Below are 9,102 nucleotides of genomic sequence, written 5' to 3'. Positions count from 1 at the left end.
ATGATTGTTATTTCTACGAGTAAAGCAATGACCTATTCGATCAAATGTTGTTAATATATGATATTATTTATTTTAAATGCATCGTATGAACTATTAGTAAAAGAAAAATATGTGCTGAAAATCTATGTTTATGTTTATGTGTATTCGGCCATGAAGCAATTTGAATTAGGAATAAGTCTGTTTAAATGAATGTTTTGATTTTCGATAAGTTTTAATTATTTGTGATGCTTAAAACTTACTAAGCTTTGAAAGCTTACTTCGTTTGTTACGTTCTCTGTTTTATAGATTGTTGGTTCCAGTTACCTGCTCGGAAAGGGAATCGTCAGCTACTCGTCACACTATCTGTCATTTTGGGGTACTACTATATTTTGAAGCTAGTATGGCATGTATGGAATAGACTTAAGCGAATGATATTTTGAGATGTACTTATATATAAGCCATGTGAATATGGCTACTTTTGAATGTCGATACAAGTTTGAATTTTGATCTTTAACTGAGTTTGGCGATGTATATTTTTATTTTATTTTTTTTATTGTGGATGTTTTTAAAATATTAAATTTTGAATCAGTAACTCTTTATAACCCACCCCGGCGACGAACACGGGTTGTAGGGGTGTTACAGTTTAGCTTATAATGTTTCAATATTTTATCGTGTTAGGTGTAGACTTAAATGCCCCAAACCTACAGTGAAGCCATTAGACGTTTGCACGTACGTTTCGCATCAAACCAATGTAAGTAGCCTAGTCACTTTTGGATCTGAAAATTTTTATGATAATTTTGATTTGATTAAACCCTTGAGGTGGTGTTCTAAGGCTGTTTTGGCAGTATCCTAACTCAATAAATTTTTATTTTTAATTTAGGTTCGATTTAAGGTTTTAAGGAGAAATCGTGTGATTCACAAGTAGTGCTACAGTAGCGCGAAAATAATGTGTGGGTCCTAACTTGTTATCTTGAATGCTTTAATGATATATTTAACGATATAAACATTGATTAATCTTGCTGGTCGGCTTAGTTAAATGGCTAAGAAAATAATTTTAAAGTGGCCGAATCAAATACGTTATGAGCACTAACTAAATGGCATGTTTGCAAAGTTGCTTGATTGACTGAATGGTTATTTGATTGGTACTAATATAAATGGTTTGCAAATATATTTTATGTTGGTTGTGAGCATAGCATGGATCAAAATGAAAATAAATTTTAAATGCATAAAACATATGATTGGGTGAAATGTTATTAAATGTATAGAATGAAAGTTTGCTATACATCACTGAGAACAATGTTTATGAAATGATATGGAAGTTAAAGCATGTTTGAATGAATCTGTATTAAAGGTGAAATTGACTGTTTAATAAGCGCTCTTAATGAGAGAGAGCAAATGATAATATGAGGGAATGTTGAGCATGCTACTGAAATGATAATGTAATGGAAATTCATTTTCATTGGAATATGTATGACGTATCGCATGTGCATGAGGTGGGATTTTGTGGATGATGGAGGAGTTCCTTGGAGTAATGGCGGCATCTTAAGTCCGCATATGTATGTTGTCAATGCACTACACCAAGAGTACTCAGGAGATTGACGGTTATATTGCATTTTATGTTAATTGGCAGTATAACTGCATTATGTATTATGGTGGTTAAACCACATCAAGCTTTGCTCGCAATGATTGGAGTTTGGCTAACAAGTTTTGGGGAACTCGTGGTGTGTAGCGGATGGATTGGGTAGGATTTCATTATGCATTATGATATGTCCATGACACTTATGAATGATAATGTTTATGTTATGTTTGTGTTGCATTAGTGATATTATTTAATGATATTTGCATTTATGATTGAATGTACTTGTGATTTAGGCTCACATTAAACTAGTTAGCTCATCCCATAGTTTCAACCATCTTAGGTAATGCTCGAGACTAGGACCGAACATGGCATGCAGACATATGACAGATTTTGGACTATATTATCATTTTACTAGAGTTTTAATTAAAGTCATTTGGTTTTTGGACTGTAAAGCTATTTGAACTATGGTTGATTTCTTTTCTGCTTTATGATTTTCATGCAAGCATAATTGACATATAGATTTGATTTTTATAGGATTATTTGAAAACTGGAGAAAGCATGTTATCTGGATTAAACGATCAACCTGTTAATACTAAAGTTTTCCACTGCAATAAAAGATAACAAAATTTTCAGTAAGAACGATGACTTAAGTGTTATCTAAACCACGCTAATGCTAATAACATAACCTAAGAATGGTTGATTTAGTTAATGAACATTTTTCCAAAATTAACAAAGGTAAACCATGATTTTTCCTAAAAGAGAGGGTACTTAAGGTTTTCAACGAACGATAGGGTAGCCTTGTCGCATAGGTGACCAATGTGATCTCGACGATTCGGCTATAAAGTGTAGGTCGAGTTTGGGAAGTTACATTTTAAGTCAAATCTTAATATTTTTATTTGAATTATTTTATTTTTATAAATACATTGAAAAATAAAATATAATCATTTAATTAAGCTGTTGAACTCAATTGATAGTTTTAAAACTTATATTTGCATGCAAATATATTTATATGAATGTAATTGAACTATATTTGAATATATAAATAATATATATGAAAATATTTTAAAATAAAGATAAACTCGAAATGATACATCCAAACACACTCATATCAATTCGTACCAATACTAGAACAAAAATGAATGTCCCCTAGTACCAATACTAGAACAAAAATGAATGTCCCCTGGAGTGATATTGGCTACATTATAATCATCTCATACGTAACAATGCACAAATGGATTGGTTACCAAAATATATTCAAGCATTATTAACAATAAATTTGAACAAAACTTACACATTATTAGTTTAAATTAAAATAAAATTGAGGAAAAACTCATTTAGTTTTACATGGGACTCAAACATTAAACCTAAAAAATTTCATGAGATACTTTATCATTAAACAAATGTTTTTTTTTTAAATTTAATTATATAGTTTTATCCAATTTTGTTTGAACTGAATAGGGTCGGTTGAGGTATCAGTTCAGAGAGGGGTTTTGAGCTGGTTGAAGTGGACGATTGAACAAGATTTTTCAATTATTATTATTTGTTAATTGTTAGTAATTTTTAATCAAATCGGTCAAACTGAAGAACCAATAACTTAACCGGTTCGATCATTAGTTTGATTTTAAAAACATTAGTTTGTTGTAATTTATAGCATCGGTAAAAATAGAAAATGGAAAATGATTTAATAAGATCAAATTAACAATATTTAGAGTAAAATTTATAATAATATCAAAATAAAATATTAAATACTTTACTATTCCTTTTGAAGGAAACTATTTTACTAATTAAAATTGATTTAAATAAAATTCCGAACTTCAATATATATAAAAAAAAACACTATGCCTAATAATCATTTCAATGCTTCCCATTTAATTGGTCTCTTTCTCATTCAAGTTCCACAACTCTCTTCTCTCCTATCTCCACCAAACTAGTATCCACCTGCTATTCTCTTTCTCGAGTTCCCATTTCCAACTCACCACTCTTTTTTATATCCACATCCTTTTCTATATTTGCCTGCATCAGTCTTTCCCATCCAAACCCTAAAACGAAATCACCTCCTACCAGCATTGAGTCCAATTCGATCACCATGGAACACTATTAGCATGCAATAGCTATCTGCTTCTAGTCCAAAGTAACCACCATTTCTTGCCTGTTTTCCTTTTACATTTCTTTTGAGTCATTTTGTAATTAATTTGATTTTATTTCAATACGATGTTTATTTTTGTTTTTGATTTGATTAAATTAATTCTGATTTTTGCTTCTATTTGATAAATAGAGGGATCTCTTTTTATTTAATGTTAAATTATGCAATGCGGGCTATGAACTGAGTTTGAGAATTTTAAATGTTTGTTTTTGTTTAATTTTAATTTAGAGCAATTTCTTAAATCTAGAGATACATGTGTGTGTATTTATGTTTTAAAGTTTGATTATTTCAGTGTATAACATAATTCATATCACTCTTTAATTCTTTCTAGATGATGGCTGATACCATCTCTCGTCATTTGGAAAGTATACTCACCATACAATTTGAGCATATATAGATTGCTAAGACCAAGTTATTAGAACTCATTCCCTAGTCATAGTATTTTGCCACTTTGTCTAAGTTGACCTTGCATTAAGGATAAGGTACACTGTTTATATGGAAATTGTTTCAAGCTTCTAATTCTAGGTTCTACCTGCTAAAAATAACCTCCAATTCATCTCCATGTTGGTCAAAGGAAGCTATTACACTGGTACTGATGATGAGGCTATGAAATTTGTTAGAATCAACAATGTAAGGTATTTTTCCTCCTACTCTGATCTACAAATTCTTCCATCTCTAATCTACAACTGAATCATTGAGGCAGTAAAGGATTATTGTTTAATGTTTTGGTTTTTCATACAATGTAGGAGAATATGATAAAAATAAGTGATTGAGATTTGAATGTAGCTTGGAAAGCTTTTCTAGCTTGAAAGGATGTACATGTTAGAAATAGTGCATTTAGTCATTTACTGGTCCATATTAGTTCTTTTTTATTGGTAGCAGAGTGTCAAATGACCAGTACTTTATTAGATATTCTTCCTTAGTTTCAAGCTTCCATTTCACCAATTAGCTTCAATGATGTTCTAATGTAGGTAAATGTTTCTATGGTCTTAAAATTATCCGATACCAGTAAATTGTAGAGATAATGCTATGATTATAAACACATTGATTAAATTTAATATAGTTGGAATTAGCCATACTTTCTTTATTTGGAATATCTGTTTGAGCTCGCTACATATTTAATTTGAGTTAATTTTTTATATAACAGGTTTTGGATGCATTGAGCACATTGGGGTCAAGTCAATACAGGTTGAAGTTATGTGAATGGAGTTAGTTTTGTACCCTAAATGAATCAATTTATAGGTCGTTCTTTTATGAAAAATAAGAAGGCAAAAATTTCTTATGAGTTTACTTTTTCTTTTGTTCAACTTACATTATTGTATTCTCAGTGTTGGATTTTCTATTTTGAAATGATTATATTATATAAAATTTGGCTTATTATTTAAACTTAATACTATGTTTATTCTTATTACTTTTCAAGGAAAGTAATGTAAATTAATATTTAAGGGAAGAAAACAAAATTATTAATGTAACACATTCAACAAATTGGCTCTGAATAAAATTTTCATGACATTATTTTTGCATGTTATGTGACCATATATTATGTCATTAACCATTTGAAAACATTTTTTTCACTATAAATTAAATGTAATTTTGATGACAATTCTTATAGTCAATGATGATTATGTATATGATTTAGCGATGAAAATAGTCGTTATCAGCTATTGATTATAAGATGATGTTGCGTATTATTGTCATTCATCCTATTATTTAATCATATTATGTGTGATATAGCATGTCACTCACAATATGATGATATTTTTTTTCGTCACTTATATATTAAATGTTATTTCATTATTTGTGACGATTTGAATAATTAATAACATTTTCGTATATGATTTAGTAGCAAAATGATTTCCCATTAAATACTTATTAAATGATGATGCTTTACATTATCGCCATTAATGGACACCATTAACACTCCCATGATCGCTTGGTCACCTATACATTCAATGTTATTTTATCATTGGTGACGCTATATTATATAATTTGGTGACATAATTATTTGTCATTGAATATTAATTACAAGGTGGCTTTATATATTATCATTACCATACTCTCAACAATATATGACAAAAAATAATACCTTGTCACCCTTAACTTTTAGTGACATACCTAACATGATAAACGTTGTGAGGACGAATTTTATATTGCCAAATATAGATAGTGATATAAATGTATATTTTAAATGCCACTAATAAGTAAATTTGTTGTAGTGAAAGAAATTTTGCAAGTGCAACCATTTTGTTTATGTGACATCACTCGTCCGTATTATTCGTCGGTGTAAGTGAGGGGCGTTACACTTCATTTGAATGTCATTGATCCATATTTATACTTTCTCATTGATTTTGGGACATTTGGAGCCATTGGAAGCATTGATTTCACACATTTAATGCAATCTGTGAATCTATGTATCGAGACATAAGAGAGATATCTTGAGACATCTTGAGAAAATGTGACCATTAGAGCAAAGTATCTTGAGGCAACATGAATGATGTCTCAAGACCTAAAAGGTTTTGTCTCGAGACATTTCACCATTGTAGCAAAACTTTAGCTTAGATGTTTTATTTCTCGAGACAATCAAGCCTATATCTTGAGACATGGTTGAATATCTCGAGACTTTTCAAAGAAGGTTTCAAAACTTTGCTCCCTTGAAGCAAAATTTGCATTCAAAGTTTCATGTCTCGAGCATACTATATGTCTCAAGACATTGCTGAACAAATGTAGTATTTAAGGCTTAGAAACATTTTTAAAGAATTTGGGGTACTTAAAAACTTTTTTAATTTGTGTAAGTCATTTAGAAACAATTTTTTTTTTGAGTTTGTAACACATTGAAAGTAATTTTAAAATAATTACAACAAAATTTGAAATTTTGATTAAAGAAATTTAAAATTTATTTTGTTATACCAAATTATTTTGGCTAGTTGAAAAACTATTTAACTTATTTGCAACATACCTTACCTCCCAAATGGTAGAGAATTTGAAAAGAAAAATAAACGCTTTTTAACAATCTTCCATTTTGGATGAAGACATAAAATACTTTACTATTTTATTGGAAAATATTCTTAAGTCATCTTCTAATGTCACGAGCTTTTGTTCAAAGTTCGTGACCATTGCACAAAATGCGTCCTATGGAGATCTATCGATTAGATTGACTTATTTGACTCACAAGAATTGGTCCGATTCAAAGAACTTAATATTCAGAGCATTTACTCAAGCGCCTGTCGTGCATTATTTTTCTGCGACTATTATGTTCTTTTGAGCATTCTTTTGAGTATTATTTTGGGTCGAGTTGCTTCCGCTATAATTTGGTGCCTTGGAGAAATTTTGCGAGAATCCTCACTCACTTTGTAAGAGTTAGACTGATTAAGGCGCATTTGAAACGAAGGAATCGCCTAAGACTGTACAGATTACGAAACTAAAAGTCTAACCTCGTGACACTGGAAGATATTTAAGTGATGAATTGTTGACAAAATACAATATATCAAGCAAGGCTTTGTTTGTTGTCTCTTGAATCACTATTTTAGAATCTATAGCCTTTTTAATACGATTTAATTAGATTATTTCAGAAAATTTCAATTAATTTGGTATAAGTAGAATTTCTGTGTTAAGATTATAAACATGGGATAATTTTTTATTTGAATTTTGAATATTTATTTAAAATAGCAAATATATTTTATTAAAGTTTGAATTTTTTTTCACACATGTAATTTTTTCCATTACATCAATACCTATTAAATACACTACTCTATGTAAAGAATTATCTAAATCATATTCTTTTATTAAAATGTCCAAAAGAATGCTATTTTCTTATTTGAGGGAGTATCTTTTCAATATATTTAAGCATTCATTTGGATATTGATTTTTATTTTTAAAGTAATTATCTTAATGATATTTATTCCCCTAAAAACTTTTAGGGTTGATATTAATATAAAAATAAATAAAATAATAATTAATATTTTATTTTAATAAAATCATACATAATAATTGATCTATATTGTGACCTATAAATATATATTATACTGATAAATAAAATACCACATTAAATGAATAACTTAAATTTTATTAACAACAATTTAATTGCACATTAATTTAAAAATGAGTGTTTGGTACATTGTAGTGTATTTCACCAGCAGTCTTAAAAAATTGACATTTGTTTTTGTTAAATATTTATTTATTTTAATAATTTACTATGCCCCATAGGATACTTGTCAACCTCTTGATCTTATTTGTGGAGTCTAAAAACTTTAAATATCAAAAATAAGGGAAATTATTTGGTACATTGCCAATGAAATTTTTAAGACTCCACAAGCAGGATTAGGGGGTTGACAAATATTCTATAGGAATATTGTAAAATATTAAAAAACAAAAATTTTAAAAAAATAACACATGTCAATTTTTTTAAAATTACTTGTGAAATAAAAAAATACATTATTAATATACCAAATATTCACTTAAAAAAATAAAGGTAAACAATTCTATAATAGAAAAACAATAAATTATATTAAAAAATTTTACTTTAATAAAAACTTTAATGTTAATGGTAATAAAAATAAATAAAATAATTAATAAAGATGATAATATAATAGTTTATATACTGATATCCAGGTAAATTTCTAAAGAATTTATGTAATAAATAAACAATCAATTAACTGTGGATGAATAATTTAGGATAAACTACATAGACAGTCACCTAATTATAAAAAAATTTCAATTGAAGTATCAAAAATAAAAAAAATTACAATTTAAGAACCCACGTTATATAGTTATTTTATTTTGATTACTCCTGCTAAAATCACATATGCCAAATAATGAGTTAGTTAAAAAAATTAGTATAATAATAAATTAGCCCTCAACTTTTACGTATTATATTAATTTACTCATAATTTTAAAAAATTAACCCTCAAAATTTACAAATGTTCTCAATTTGATATTAATTCTAAAAAAAGTCAAAGAAATATATAAAAATAAATAAATATTTTCAAAAATATATAATAATAAATTAAAAATATATATAAAAATAAAAAGTAATTGATGCCAAGAAATAATAACTATATACAATTTAAAAATATATAAAATACTTAAATATTTTTTAAAAAATATGATAATAAATTTAAATTTTATGTTTATATTAATGTTTAAAAAATAATTATATTCATACTAAATAAAATAAAAAAACCTTCCCCATCCCCTCCCCCATCCCACCACCAGCCCTCTTTCTCTCCCCTACTGGGCCTCTCCCTCCCCCATCAAGCCTCCCCACCACAGGAAATGGGAATTGATTCCATATCCATGAACACCAAAATCTTTAAAACACTTGTTAAATTGGTAAGGTCAATAAGATTAGCTGGTGTAAGATAACACTGTTGGCACAAGGATGCTAGAGTTTGGGCATGCATCA

Source organism: Gossypium hirsutum, chromosome A10 (assembly GCF_007990345.1).
Source record: "Gossypium hirsutum isolate 1008001.06 chromosome A10, Gossypium_hirsutum_v2.1, whole genome shotgun sequence".
Lineage (NCBI taxonomy): Eukaryota > Viridiplantae > Streptophyta > Magnoliopsida > Malvales > Malvaceae > Gossypium > Gossypium hirsutum.
Note: the sequence above shows the minus strand (reverse complement) of the source record.